This window comes from Lipotes vexillifer, unplaced genomic scaffold, assembly GCF_000442215.2.
Source record: "Lipotes vexillifer unplaced genomic scaffold, Lipotes_vexillifer_v1.1 scaffold185, whole genome shotgun sequence".
In the NCBI taxonomy this organism is placed as follows: domain Eukaryota; kingdom Metazoa; phylum Chordata; class Mammalia; order Artiodactyla; family Lipotidae; genus Lipotes; species Lipotes vexillifer.
Genome location: NW_006794406.1, coordinates 885,896 through 902,048, shown reverse-complemented (window position 1 = coordinate 902,048; position 16,153 = coordinate 885,896). Strand labels below are relative to the sequence as shown.

General features: G+C 38.0%; 1 protein-coding gene across 3 annotated transcripts in view; it reads right to left on the bottom strand.

Moving 5' to 3' along the window:
• The window catches only part of FHL5 (four and a half LIM domains 5), a 37,783-nt gene extending 21,837 nt beyond the window's left edge, over positions 1-15,946 (bottom strand). Inside the window, exons 1-2 of one of the 3 annotated variants that reach the window (XM_007467187.1) lie at positions 15,211-15,292; positions 5,232-5,239 (exon numbers count right to left, since the gene is read on the bottom strand). The gene's annotated coding sequence lies outside the window, so the exon portion shown is untranslated. Of the gene's footprint in view, positions 1-5,231; positions 5,240-15,210; positions 15,454-15,799 lie in introns of those variants that run through there. The other 2 variants (XM_007467185.1, XM_007467186.1) reach the window with 2 other exon arrangements.
• Between the last annotated feature and the right edge of the window lie 207 nt (positions 15,947-16,153).

The following is a 16,153-nucleotide window of genomic DNA, read 5'->3' as shown; positions in this document are numbered from 1 at the left end:
TAAATATCAAATATAAGTTGTTACATTGATTTGATTATAGCTTTCTTTGTTCCATGTGGAGGCAGGCAGTACTATATAAAATCATCAAATTGATTATGTGTCTTGATAAGAGGATATACAGTAAATGGTATTTAAGATTACTTCTATCTCTACTACATGATTTTTAAGTTGTGCTAAATGGGTGAAAACAATGCCACAATCACTACTTTTGCACATACATAAAAGTGCACTATTCTCCAATTCAAAGCTTGTTGGGTCTTCTGGCTTAATTTTCATCTGGTTATTCAAAGTAGCCTCATTCAGCCTGTATAAATACATTGCTGCTCATCTGAGAGTGCTACATGACTATTTCAGTTGCCCGTTCAGGTCTTTCATTGATTCTGTGAAGTAGATCTGGGAAAGAACCTGAAAGAATTGAAATCTAAAGGGCATAAGGAATATTAAAATGCTCTTGGGAAATGTTTGTTCAGAATGCTGACGTCTTTGAAACTTGTGTGATTGATGTACGGAACTTGGGTGAAGACGGAGAGTGGATGAAGAATCTTAATTTGAACTGTACCTAAATGAATTTACCTGTGCTAGTTTTCCCATTAAGGATTTTAATTTGAACTGTTGCTGTGAGGGCAGATAGGGGCTGATGGCCAGTCAAGGGCACTTTGGAAGCCTCACTGAGGAAAGTATATTGCTCTGTGCTCTATAAGGAGTTATAGAAACCATCTTCAGTGTGTGTTTATGCAAATCCACCTAGTCTGCCAAGGCAGTGGTTTCAATCATTCTCCCCTCTCTCCCTGCCTGTACCCCCTACATATATTTACTGGGTACCATATCCTGTTGATTCCACTTCAGAAGCATTCCTTAAATCTTTGTTTAGGCCCTCCTTGTATCTCTGATGGACCATAGTGGCTTACATCGAACTGAAGATATTATTAAAAGTTTCTCCCTATACTGGGTGGAACCAAGCACATTTCTACTCTATGAATTTTGCTCTCTAAATAAGTTCAATTTCCCTGGGAGTTCCAGAACATCTTCCACAATACGCAAGAAAAATCTTCCTCAGACTCATGATCATCTCCCTTCCTTGGAGAAAAACCTCCAACAGCTCTTCTTTGACTATAAAATAAAATCCATTACTTAGCATAGAGACCCTTTGCTACTTTGTCTACTTTTCTCACTGTCTCTTCATCCCTTTCCTAACCCTGTATCATCTGATACACACACACCGACTCCCTATTCTTCAAATATACTATGTCTTTTTACACCTTTGAGCCTTCACGTGTGACTTTTCTTCTATCTCTAATGACTTTCTTCTTGTCACCCTCCCCCCCACCCCCAATGACCACCTACTTCTCGGTCAAGGTCCAGATAAAAATCTTTCTCTCTGCAGCTTTCTCAGATCTCTCGACACATGTTGCTCCCATTAGTTCATACATATGTCTCTTTTTCTTTTGCCACATTTGGTAACAGTTATTTTGTACTGTGTGTGTCTCTCTCACTTCAACACACAGTTGACAATTTGGGTGGACTTAAATGAGATATATGAAAAAATATGTCCTCCAGAGTCTTGTAAACTAGGCCAGACAAAATAAGTATATGTTGTACAGTGGGAAAATTTAGATTCACAGATTTAAAAATATCATGGAGTTGGAATAACTAGTAAAGTTCTACTCTTAGTTTTTTCCTTTGTTTCTTTTCCTGGTTCTGAGGGTGGAGTTGAACAGACCTGTGTGTACTTCCATATCTGTTTTCTGCTTATAACCCAAGACATAACATACTGAGAAAAATATTGGGCTGGAAAGCAGAGGCTATAGATTTTTGCACTAGTTGCTTAAGCACGAGCATGGAAACTATTGCTACGGAAACCGTGTAATCCTTCTGGCACTTACTTTCCTTAACTATGAAATGAGAACATTATTAGCTGCTTATGATCCCACCCACAGATCAAGTGAGATTAGAATGGAAAAGTCATGAGTGAGTTGGATGTAGGTGTACCTGACTTGATGGAAAGTGTAATTATAAGTGTTCTCATTTTGAAGAAGGAGGCTATTTTCTAGACCCCTCAAACACTACTTTTGAAAACTAAACAATTTTAAAGATAACTAAAGCCATAACTTCAGGCCATCAATCAAAAATAGCCTAAAACAAGCATCATAGAATTGTGGTGGAATGCTTGATATTAGTCTCTAGGGACATATTCACAAGCCCAGTTTGTTGGAAGCTGAATGTCTTGTGTAGAGAGGTCAAATGAGAATTCTCCTGAGACCTGATGGCACTGCTCTCCCATGAAACAAAACAGCTGATGAGAGCTTTCCATCTGGTTAATTTGTTCTGTGGATACTAACAAAGGAAAAATGTGCTTTGTATGATTTTCTTGGAGGGATTACGTTCAGAATCATGTAATTATGGCAGTGATTACTGAAACAGGTACATTGTAGTTCATGGTAATACATAAGTATAACCACATTTTATCAAACATTATATTCTTTACAAAATAAAAAAGTAGGACTCTCAAAAAATATATAGGTTTAATACCATCTTTGATTTTTTTCCTCACTGAGATATAAGAAAAATTTTAAGACCTAAAGAATACCACCTTTTAAGGTGCGACTGGATTATCTAGATCTCTGTCTATCCAGATACCAACTTCCTGCTTTTAAACCCATGATTAGGCTTGCCTCAATTTTTATCCCAAAGGAACCACTATCATTTCAATAGGTATAAGCTGTCATTCCTTCTACTCCCTGTAGCCTTGCTATTATTTCTGTAAAAGGTGTTCTGGAAGAGCAAATGCAGTTCCTAGGTTGCCTCAGGATCTCCTCAAAGTCTTGAGTTCTCATGTAGTGCTGGGGTTTGGTATATACAAGCTGAACTAAAAGGGGTGATTTATCTAAATGTATTTAGCACAGAGTCAGCACCTGGTAGGGACAGGTAGGGATGTTTCCTGCGTGTGAATCCCCCAAATCAATCTCATTTTCTGGAGATGGATTCTAATCTAAATATCACTGCAGATCTAATATAAGTATCAGAGAGTATTCCCTCCACCCATCTCTAAGCTTTTTGAAAAATTCAACAAGTACTCTATGGAATACTAAATGTAGTAGTTGTGTCAGTTTTTTTGTTCTGTTTTGCTTTGTTTCATTGGTTTTCCTTTCTCTTTGAAGATCACCTTCATCATGCTCATTAACTACTATCAGTATCTGAGCCCTAGTAGCTGTTTTCTCAGCAGTGGAAAGGGAGCTCATTGATTCATCTATTTAACACTGTTTCTACCTCCTTCCTCTTGCATCTATTGACAAATGCAAGCATATTTAGCAAGAAGAGTGATCTGCCATTGTAGAAACTAAGTCTCCTGTGGAAGGACTGAATCTCTAACACATGCTAGTCGTATGAATCACCCCCACAGGGCCAGGTATTTGAGTTCACAAGATCACATGAAAACTTCACTATGGTCTAGTGGAACTTACTTCATCAGACAGGAAATGCAGTATCTTTTGTACTGTTTTTTCCTTCAGTTTTTGAGTTCAGTGTCATGTATTATAAAGACACTGTGACTGGATCACTGTAAAACCAAGACAGCTATTTTATTTTCTTGGGTGGTTTTTTTGTTTGCTTTTTTGGCTGTGTTGGGTCTTCATCGCTGCACACAGGCTTTCTCTAGTTGTGGCGAGCAGGGGCTACTCTTGCTTGTGGTGCACAGGCTTCTCATCGCGGTGGCTTCTCTTGTTGAGGAACATGGGCTCTAGGTGCGTGGGCTTCAGTAGTTGTGGCACGTGGGCTCAGTAGTTGTGGCTTGCAGGCTCTAGAGCACAGGCTCAGTAGTTGTGGCGCACGGGCTTAGCTGCTCCGCAGCATGTGGGATCCTCCCAGACCAGGGATTGAACCCGTGTCCCCTGCATTGGCAGGTGGACTCCCAACCACTGTGCCACCAGGGAAGTCCCTTCCTGGGTATTTTAAAATAAACTCTAATTTCCTTCCAAAATTAGTGATGAGAAAACTCTGTCTTTAATTAATTCACCTTAAGAAGATGGCAAACATTCAATTTACACAGTGCCTGAGAGCAGATTAGGGTAATAACCGTGGACCCAGGAATTTAGAGGAGCTGAGCCAACTGCTCCAATCCCCACAGGTGTTGATGCATCTTAAACCCATGTCATCTTGAAAACCTAAAAGTACGTGCTCCTTAGAACATAGAAGAACCAAGCAAAACATACTTTCCATGATTTTCTTTCCAGTAAACATTTTTAAATATGAGAAATAAACCATTTCTATTCTGATGAAAGATAGTGTTAGAAACTGTCCAATGAAATGAAGAGCATGCTTTATTTGGAAGGTGGCCAATATAAAATGATAGATGTATTCTTTATCTAATAGAGCCTATAAAGTAGTTTTCTAAATCGAAATGATAACTCCAGTTAAACGAATTGGGAAGAATGTTCAGTCGTTTAAGAGCACAAAATAAGATTTCATAATCAATCACTTAATTCTCTCCTGAGAATAAGACAAGTCTGGCTATATAATATATTGGCTTTCATGTATCCTGGCATTAATGCGTATTATAGATTATGTTGGTTTATGACCTTCTTCAACTTCATAAAACACAGTGATGAAAGAAGAGCTCATTTCTGGGCCTTCCAAAACAGAGTCTGTCAAAAAGTTCTAAAGCTGCAGACATTTTTGAATTTTAGGGTATATGAGTTTGTATTATAAGGTATTTATAAAGTATATGAGTTACACTTATGAGTTGTATTATGGTATGTTCAATGAAGGCCCTTTGTGTTTCTATAAATTTTGGAAGGGGGGTTGTTGTATTCCTTATGACCATAATATAAGCTCACTGAGAGCACCGTATCTTACTCATTTCTATACTCCAAATGGAGCCTGGAAGTGCCCCCACACTTACTGGGTGATCTTTTAAAATGTTGCAGATAAAACTTACAGTAATGTTTAAAGGATTTCTACTTTATTGAAAGTGGTAATGGCTAAAGACCAAGAAAATAAGCTGAAGCACCTCCAGTTTTGAATTTTCTGTTGGGAGGCATCATTATGATTCCCTAGTGACTAAGCATGCTACGTAAACATTCTTCCCCTGATTTATAGGGACAAGGCACCAGATACTCACTCTTTTCCTCTGAACTTGTAAGGCAAGTCAGAGGATAACAAATGTCTTATGTCTTTCAAGTCTACCAGCAGTTTAATAAGTGGATACAGGTGTGGTGTAGGTGTCTCTTTGGAACTTTTTATTCTGTTTTCAACAATGGTAGTCACTGCAGCCTTTAGACTCCTATGAGCCTGTAGCAGGAGCTCTCCCTAGCCCTTCAGTGCCCGGGGATGGGGGTGGCAATCCCAGCAGCCTGCCTCTGAGGGCTGGCCATAAGGCATAAGTGCCCCTTGTCATATGCATATAATTTCCAATCATTCTCCAAATTCTTAACTCTCAGTTGATCATTTTCATGATTTTTGTGGGGATAGGTCATAGTAACAGTTTATAAAACGACTCCATTATCAGCATCCCATTTGGCATTTTGACAGCATCTAAATACGTATACGGCAGAAAACATGACATTTATATTCTGCCTTATAAGGTAGAATGTTGTAAATCATACCCATAGATGGTGCTTTAGAGCAAATTAGATAATACATATCAAAATACCTTAAAAACAATTATGAGTTATGCAAAAATAAACCTTGCTGAGAATATATAGGAATTAAAGTAATGGTAGACAGAAAATTTTAAGATTATATATAATTTGTTACCCTAATAGTGGTGTAACATTTGGTACTGATCAAAACCAAACTTACCTTCTCATTAACTGACATTTAACTTAAAAATACCTAGTCACTCTTGAAGAAACCACAAAAACAGTGATGAAGAGACAGGGAAGGTAGTGAGATATACTTTCCACTTGTATATAGCCTTTTGTATCCTTTGAATTTTGTACCAAATGGCCTATTTTAAAAATTAAATGAAATCTTAACACAAATCAAAAGGCTAAACTTATTTCCCTTTGAATCACTTCTTCTTGACTATAGAACGTAAGAACTAAAAAAGATAGGTCAGTTTTAGCTCCTCATTTTACAGGGATAGAAACTAAATTCCAAAGAGGATATTTATAGAGCTAGTATTTCTTTCTAGAAAAATTAGGAAAAATGGAATATACCTTCCAAATTAATTTTTGTAAATACTTAAAAGGAAATACCCACAGTGCTAATCAAAGTGAATTTTAACAAGCTTCTTTTTCTTAGCTGCTTTTTTGGCTGTTTAGAGCCAAACAGCCACTCCCCTCCCATTTTATAAATAGATGCTGACCCAGAGTCTTTAAATGACTGTCTTTAAATCACACTACTTTCAGTGACCTATTCCTGGTCCAAGCTCTTTAGCATTTCAGACCTTTCAAAATGTGGCATCTGCCTTAGCCTGGTTCTATCAGTTTTAAACCCAACAATATCAAACAGCTCTCTGAACACAGTGAACGTTACTTCTGTAGCTTTCACAAAGAGCTCTTGAGTGCCAAAACAGTGCTTGGCAGTGAAGGTAAAACCAGTTCTCTCCCTGTGAAAAGCCTCCACTCTGGCACGGGAGACAGGCTCACAAATAATTACTCTACTCCATCAGTCTTGCCAGATCAGGGCCCTGGCTCTCCATACTTCACACACTGTGCACTGTAGCCCTAGTTAATCGTCTTTCCCGCTCAACAGAAAGCTTCAGGCGGGACAAATGCTATATTACCACCAAACTAACTGGTGTCTAGCATATTATCAGCATGTGCTGGGCACTCACTAAATATTGTGATGAGAGGGAGTTGGAGAAAGAAGAGAGGACAGCTGGAAATGCTTGGATGTAGGCACAGGTGCCCTAGAAATTTCAGGAAATTTCTAGAAAATGTCAGGTAACACTTCTAGAGCTGTAGCTTGAAGATGGAATAAAAGCTAGTCTCTAAGAAAAGGTGGGGAAGAGCAGTGGGGAATCCACACAGTTGTGGATGTGGGGAAGCAGCACACTGGGAGTGTGGACCAGGCAGAGGGCATTGCTAGACCTGCTTGAGGGACCACACCTGGAGGGTGGCATTTCATCCATACCTGGATAGGCAAAAGGTCACTTACAAAATGAGATGCTTTTACATGTCAGAGCTTTAGAAACTCAACTATACATTGCTATGAATATATATTTGCCCACTCTTCTCTTCTTGGCCACCTGAAGACCATACCCTTAAACACAGGTCTGGGATGTATGCTGTCAACTAGAAGTCTCTCTTGGCATCTTAACAGTTTACATTGATGACTTAAATTTATACTAAACTAAAATTAAACTTACATTTATACAAAAAAGCAGGAATAGTTTTTTGAATTAAAAATCATATAAGAGAACCTCTCATTTCCCTCAGGTTTCTATACTGGTCATTTAAAGGAATTTCTCTCTTTTGAAAGTGTTGGGGGTAAAATGTTGGTCCCTTGGCTCACTGATTCTGTTCTACCTGGGGAGCGACTTAATTGAGAAGCAACTGGGCAAAGGGGTCTGCTCAAGTGCCACTCACTTCCCTTCCCCTCCTTCTGGTGGGATTTGCCAGTGCACAGGCCTAAACCCTGTCCTCCTTCCTGGAGGGAGCCCACTATAGCTGCCCAGCCCCATGAGGGGGCACTGGGTTAGAGTTCTCTACCCCACTGCAAATAAGTTCAATTCAGGATGGGAGGGGCAGTCTCAGGGAAAAGCTTTGTTTTCCAACCCAGCCTTAACAATAATAACATTGATAATAAATGCATTCATATATGACACTTGTGTCTATTTCACAATTGTCTTAGAACTCTGAAAGAAGAGGCTCATGATTAAGTGGGACTTTCAAATCCACACACATATTACAATAAAGGTGGCTTTATTCCTAAGTCCTTTTGCTGTACTGCATGCGTATTATGTATGTGGCAGGAGGGAAGAAAAGAGAGAATAATGTATATACCAGTTTTTATTAACCAGGATGGTAAATTAGGATTCTCTAATTATGCTAGGTTTGTAGTTTAAAACTTAACAGAAACAAAATGAAGAAATGAATAGCATTATTTCTAAATTCTTGGCTCAGTCAAAAACCAAACAAAATAATAAATATTCTAATTACCTTCATCAGAATAACCACTAATTCTGTTTTAAATGTGTTTGGTAATTTAACTTGTTATCTAGTTCCTCTTTAGGTTACAGTTTATAAGATTTTTTGATTTTGACTATCAGTTTTTCAGGTGGAATTCTGATAATGGCATATATTTATTTTTATTAATTTTCCAGATCATTTGGTGCCTAAGTGAAAAATATCATAAGTGAAGTACCAATAGGTATTCTAATAATGATTTATGGTTTACAAAGTGCTTTCATGTATATTATCTAGAACAGTCATTCTTAAACATTTTTAGGTTAAGAATTTTTTAGCACCTAATGAAAGCTATTTACCTCTTCTTAAAAATATATTCATATTCCTGCGTTCACAGAACTTTCTCAGACCTGATGAAGCCAGGGCTCTTGGAACCAGGCTGTAGAGTGGAGGTTGCCAACTACATCCCAAGAACCAAAATCTAGCCACAACCTGTGTTTGCATGGCTTGAGACCTAAACATAGCTTTTACATTTTTAAATGATCAAAAAAAAAATCAAAAGAAGGATAAATTTTTTTTGACATCTGAAATTATATGACATTCAAGTTTCAGTATCTATAAAGTTTTACTGGAACACATCCTCAGTCCATGGCTACTTTTGAACTATTATGGCAGAGTTGCTTAGTTTTGAAACCTAAAATATTTCCTGTCTGACTCTACAGAAAACATAAAATACATTTTGTGTGTTTTAGTCATATTTTGTTGCATGTTTGTTAAATTATACTTAACTAGGGTTTGAAAAGGACTTCTGCACATTGCTTTTTTAAAAGCATCTAAAATTATTTACTAAATGACTTTAAAAATAATACTAGAAATCATTAACATGGTGTTTGGAAAAGTAATTAATGACGTGGCAAAATGCTCCTGATACTGCTTTAAGTGAAAAAAAAAAGTAGGAATTAAATCATCAGTGTGATCTCAACCACATAAATATGTTTGAAGAGTAGGAGACAAGTTTAGAAGAAAATATGCTTGATTAAAGTTACAGATTTTTTAAAAAGATTTTTACTGTTCATTACTTTCTAAATTGTACAATGCATAATGTATCACTTTGAAAATAAGGAAAAGTATTGAGCAAAATTCGAGTGCAGTCATTCAGTTAAAAAAAAAAAAAAGATTAGAATCCTCTGTAATAGTATAACTGCAGAAATTTTCAAGGGAACAAATGAATAGAATGAATGTAATTACAAGACCAGAAATCATTTTTAAATCTTACTTCCTTTAGGTGGCATGACAGCTTGGTGTCAGATGCTTTTTTTCCCTTTTTTCCTGCATGCAAATTATACCCATGAATCTGTTAAAGAAGTGCTGAATTTTATGGGGAGAAAAAATTTTATGTAACATCAAAGCATTTTTAGTTCTATACTGAAAAGCCTTTGGTCAAACTTTATGATAGGCATCTCCTTGTTCACCCATGAAATGGTCATCAGCACAGTGCAAGGATTCATTATATAAGCAAAATTGAACAGCTTGACCAGTGTTTCTGTAGATACTATACTGACTTGATCTACTTGGTGAATGAATGAGTGAATACATGAATGAATGAATTACCTGTATGTATGACTTTTTGGCCCTGTCAAAAAAATGATAAATAGTTTGATACCTTGACCAGGACAACTATTAGCAGTCTTTTTAAAAGTATTAGGAATTACATGATTATGATATTTTACTTAAATTGTCTTATGAACAGTAAGGATCATTAAATATAAAGGATCGTTAAAAAGGACAGAGTCAAGCTGGAAGACAAAAACCCCAGAAGCCCATTTCCCCACCATCTTCAGCGTGTACTATCATTAAAATTAAATTGGAAATAAAACCCAAAGTGTATTCTTAAATAATAAGAGGGGAGAATCTGATACATCAAAATGATCTACTGAAAAATAAAACTCAGGGTCCATTGATGATACTGCTCTGGCAAAATGAATAAGGAAAAGAAAATCTCAAAGCTTTGCCAACAATCAAGTAAGATGGGTTTAAGGTCCAGTAGCAACAGAATTGTATGAGCAGAATTTGAGAAGAGAAAAGCAAAAATGACTACTGATAGCATTACTCTAAAACAGAATTCTACAAGATGGGTGTTTTTATTCCATCTTTAAAGTAGTGAGGCAAACTAATGTGCCCAGGTTCACAGAAGACTCAACATGGACCAGACTTCAAAGCTTTGACTCTCTCCTCTGTCATTCTTGCACTGACTTTCTAGCCTTGCATATTTATTTAATGAATTAAAAATTTTTTTTCCTTTCCAGTGGGTTAACAGTCCAACCCAGAGGCAGCAGTTGGAGAGAAGCTCATTCTATTATATCCAGTATTTCCCTTTGCTCCAACCAGATCTTAAATCTTTCTGTTCCCTGACTCCATGTCTCATTTTATGCGTCTTTAGAAATGTGTATATAAAATGCATTCATTCTTACTGATCATCTGAAGCCTGCAACAGTGTGTGGGATGCTAGAAATTCAGTGGTAATTGCCACAGTCCCTTCTCTAAAAGAGCATACAGTCTTGTAGGAGATACAGATAAATAAATGAGTTTATAATGTGAGCCCAAGGGGGGGCACATTGGTAGTATGAGGATATGCAGAAGTGGCACCAAACAGATTTGGGTGGAGGGTGGTCTGTAAGTTCTTTCCAGAGAAGGGAGCACTTGAGGGTGACTAGAGTGAGTTAGGTCTGTATGCAGAGAGCTCTTCTTTGGGTGTGTAAATTGAGGGAGGGGTGGAGTTCACCTCTAGTTTCTGGCTTGAGCAACTAGTTGTTGCCCATGGAGCCCTGGCAGAAAAGAGGCATTTGCTCAGTTCTTAATCTGCTGAAGGTCATTTGGTATGACTGAGCAGCAGAGAGAGAGAGAGAGAGAGTGTGTGTGTGTGTTTGTGTGTGTGTGCGTGCGCATGTGCCGTAGTGAAAACTGGGAGAAGAATGTAGAGGCTAAATTATTCAGGGTCTTAACTAGTAATAATAACAACTTGCACTTAACACTTTTTCTATGCCAGACACTGTTGTAATTTTAATATAACACATTGATTCCTCATTTCAAACCTAAGAAACCTAAGAAAAAGTTATACCATCATCTCCATTTCATATACAAGGAAAATGACAGACGCAGAGGCTGACTCCTCTAAGTTCCCAGATCTAGTGAGTAATACAGCTGAGACTTGAGCTCCAGCCAATCTAGCATAAAAAGTGTGGTCCATGAACCAGTATTATTATCAGCATCACCTGGGCGCTTGTTAGAAATGCAAAAACTCAGGCACTAACCTAGACCTACAGAACCAGAATCTATATTTTAACAAAGACCCAGAGGTGGTTCCTGAGCACTTTAAAGTTTGGGGACATCTGCTATAACCCACTAAACGCTACTGCTTCTCTTTACTTTGGGAAGGAATCTGGACATTATCCTAAGGCCAGCGGAAAGTCAGGAAAAGGTTTGAAGTAAGAGATTGACAAAATCAAATCTCGTTTTAGACCAGTAGTTTCAGTGGCTTCAGTGTAGAGAAGGCAGCAGAAGAGGGCAATTCTGAAGGCACGGAGACCCATGAAAGGGCCACCGGTCACCAAGTAAAAGAAGATGGCAGCCTGAAATAGGGTGATGGCAGTGACAAAGGAGAGAAGCTGGTGAATGTATGAGGTAGCATGGACAGAATTTGGAGATTCTTTGGGTGTACAAGTTGAGGGAGAGGTGGAGTTAGTTCACCTCCAGTTTCTGGCTTGTATCATGATGTCATTTTCTGTATGAGAATACTTGGGGGAAGTAGGGTGGAAAGTAGGAGAGGGGAATGATGAATTTACTTTTAGATTTAAATGAGATTTGAGAGGACTGTGGGAAAGCCAAGTAGAGCTGTTCAGCCAGGTCCAAAGGGAGAGGGCAGGGAAACCACATACATTACTTGAACATTTTGAAATTCTATGTCAAAAATTTTACCTGGGGCTTCCCTGGTGGCGCAGTGGTTGGGAGTCCGCCTGCCGATGCAGGGGACACGGGTTCGTGCCCCGGTCCAGGAAGATCCCACATGCCGCGGAGCGGCTGGGCCCGTGAGCCATGGCCGCTGAGCCTGCGCTCCGCAACGGGAGAGGCCACAACAGTGAGAGGGCCATGTACCGCAAAAAAAAAAAAAAAAAAAAATTTACCTGGCTTTCCCTTCAGGCCCCTTCCCTTCCCGCATTGTATTCACTGGGGTCCAAGCCTGCTCTGGGCAGTCCTGTATTCAGCAGATAATTGGACATACAGGTTTGTAGCTCAGAAAATATATCTTAGCTGGACATAAAGATTTTGGACTCAGTCATGTAGAATAGATTGTAATTGAAGCAATGACATTTAGCTCAGAAAGAGAAAGGGAATCTAGGGTGTGTATGGAAGAGGAAGGGGAATCTGTGAAACAGACTGAGAATAGTGGTCGTAGAGGCGGGAGGAAAACCAGGAGCTGGATACCATGGAATCCCTGTGTAAAGAGTGTTTCCAGATGGGGAAAGTGGAGAATAAGGTAAAATGCTTCTGAGATACTAAGAAGATAATGAGAAATGTCTGCTGGATTTAGCAATACACTAGTGATCAGTCACCTCAGTGAGAGGCAGGGGAAACTGATAAGGACCAAAGCCAGACTGCAGTTGATTGAGAAGTGGGAGCTAAGAAAGTGGAGATTCTTCACAAGGTGTAGACAATACTTTCACAAGATTGAGCTATGAAGCTGAAGAGTGAGGTAAGTGGAGGAGCTCAGTAATGAAGGAGAAGCTTTTCAAGATGGGGAACTTGAACATGTTTAAATATTGATAGGAGGAGCCAATAAAGAAGGAAAAGAATAAAGATTGTGATCCCTGAAGCAGAGGGTATGAGATAGCGGGCACTAGTTTAGATCTTCCCTTTCATGTTTCAATCTACCAATAGGCCGGTATGGGGCTTGGGGAGAATGGCCAGAGAAACAGGAAGGTCCCACTGCAGTCACCTGTTCCACATTCTGGGGTCTCTAGAGGCTTAATCCTATCACCCTTCCATTCTAAGCCTTACTCTCCATGAAAGGAACTGTTCTGATACTTGAACCTTCTACTTTTATTTCAGTGGACACATTGCCCAGAACAAGTATGGCTACGAATTAACTATGTATCTGCTATGAAAATTAACCCTTAAATGTCATCTTCAGCTAAAATCCTTACCTTAACCTTACCTGTCCTCAGGTGAGGACAGTTGAGAGAGACAGTTTAGACATACTTCCACCATAAGCCTTTTAAAGATTTGGTAAACCCACCAACCCCAGGGTTTGTCTGGAGCTGGTCTGTGATTTCATGGAGAATAGTGGTTCATAATCAGGACCCCTCAAGAATACTCAAGGATAGGCTTTAAGAGTCTATCAACCCCAGAAATGTCAAGGAAAAATCTATTTACAATGGGCTTTTTTTTTTTTAAATGGGAAGAGGGTCCATTGATTCTATCAGATTCTTAAGGGAATCTGTGATCCCAAAGTGGTCTAATGTGGAGATAGATGATGCTCAAGCTGATCATTTTGGAGGGACTCAAGGTGTTATGGCAGGAAGGAGTCTTCTACCTCCTCCTTCCCCTCCTTCTTTTCACAGCTCCTTCCAGGATACCATAAGGTAACCAAGAAAAATGATGACAATGAGAGAGGAAAAAGATAATTACAAGAACATGGAAATGTACGGTTGTTTAGCTGACATCTGATTCAGAACTTTCCATGTGAAACCAAGTATTTGGTTTTCAATTCTAAAGAGATCATGTTTCCTAGATTGAAAATGTGAAAAAACAAATCAAACCTTCTCCAACATGTTCTAGATAAAATTTTATTTTCAATATTATAGTAGAAAGTTACTAGGCTTGCTTAAGGAACCCAAATTAATCCAGCTTTACTCAGAATGTTGTTGGCAAGTATAATAAAAATAAGAGGTAGACTTGTCCCTGAGGTAATGTTACATTAAAGCACAAATCTGCTGCTCTTGTTTAGGTAGAACAGCCCCAGGATTGGCAACTAATGATAACACATGGGAATAAATAGAACAAGTATAGAAAACAGACATCAGAGTTTACCTTCCCCACCAAGCAATTTGGATTATGGCTTTAGGCACATATCATAAATATGTTAAGAAATATCTTGTGTGATACATATATTTGCAATATTTGTGTTAAATTTTAATCCATATATGTTACTAATAAACATGCTGGAATTTATACATGATAGTATTGTGAATGTGAAATGAGGGCTAAAATGGCTTGAGGAATTTCTTACATTTTATTTATAAGAATTACACATTTTATTAATGATTGTTTTTAGTTCCTACATTTCCAAAACGAAAATTGACAAACTGAGGAGTTGCATTTGGTTTTCGAATGCATGACAGACACCAAAAAGTGTCTGATTAAAATAGTGAGGGAAAAAGCATAAACACATATGGGAAGCATACTTTTGCTTATGTAACACTATCCCAGTTTCAAGAAGCAATGCTTTAGATTCATTCAGTGTATTACATATCTGTGTGTGTCAGAAACACAGACATTTTAATTCAGTCTTAGAAAGCCTAAGATTAGGAATTGTCTTTATGCCTGCTTGTGAAAAATAGGCAGATTTGTTTTGTTTTTTGTTTTTTTTAATAGCAGGAATCTCACTCACTTAAAATCTGTAAATAACTTTAAATTGTGCTCTGGATATGTAAACACAGCCATAAAATATCCTTAGTGATAAAGTCAGTCATCCAAATAAATTAAGCCAAATAAAACTCCAGTATGAAGTCATTCCTTTTTTATGAATACAATGAAGTTATACCTCCAATTATAAAGACACTTTTCAGAACTCAGGAGGCAACTCAAAAGTTATCTGGCTACAATGTTGCCTTAATACACATGGCACAGAAATGAGAAATCTGAAAAGCTCAGCATATAAAATTTGATAACTGTTGGCTCAAATGTTTAAAAAGTTTCTAAGAAACTTCTAGATATATACTTACTTGCTAAGTAAAAACAAATCACTACAAAGTTTCTTTTAAGCAGTCACTAGAAAGTTTATAAGAATCTCTTGTACTTAAAAAAAATTAAGCCAATAAAAACCACATTAAAAACACAAAACATTAAAGAAAACAAAACAAACTTCTTTTTAAAGCTGCTTCTTCCAGGGATTTAAACAATACGAAAGGAGAATATATGATGATTTACTTTCCCCTCCAACACATTCATATGTCAACTCCAAGAGGAACAGAATGGGCCACCAAAACTATCTGAGGGTCCCTCCCAGTTGCAGCTTTTTAAACTTTGTGGAAGACAATAGGAGGGTGTGTGAGTTTCCTCCAAGTCTTGTGACATGTGCATAGCTGACTCCTACTGGGCTGAAAAAGCACTCCTTGTCAATTTTTACTTAAAATTATGAGTAACAAATTCTCTGCAGGGCATCTTTAAAGGGAAATCCTGCCAGAATTAGTATCTGAAATGTCTGGATAATCCCCAGAAAGTTTAAAATATAAAGTGCACATACAGACACATACACTCAAGAAATTCCCACTGCCTAGACTAAATTGAGGGCATATTTAAATTAAAAAATTTCTATAAAGGATGATGTATTTCCTGTTTTTTGTTTTGTTATTTCAGTGACTATCGGAACCCTTCTTATAGGTTAGAAATGGCTGAACTATAGAGCTTTTCTTTTGAAATATCTGGAAAGAGATGTGGCCCCATGTTCTCACCTGTAGCGTTTTTGGTAGCTTGAGAGATGAACTGTGGTTTGTGGCTTCTATCATTGCCTTCCTGGGAAATTTGCTAACGTTGAGCCTTGGATTTGACTAGGATAACTCAAACTAGTTGCCTGCTTCCTGCACCAGTACCGTGGACCTGGCATTCCCTGCTGTTGCCTATTTCCCTATGAGCTGGCAACAACTGTTATGTCACGTCCACAGCTGTATGACTTCATTTAAGCACAGACTCAGATAGTCTTTTGAAATCTTAAGTCAAAACTTGAAAAGTGGCTAGATATTTCATGAGTTGGATCTAAAGAAATGTTTGAATATTGAACTAATCCACAACAGGAATTCTCAGTGGGT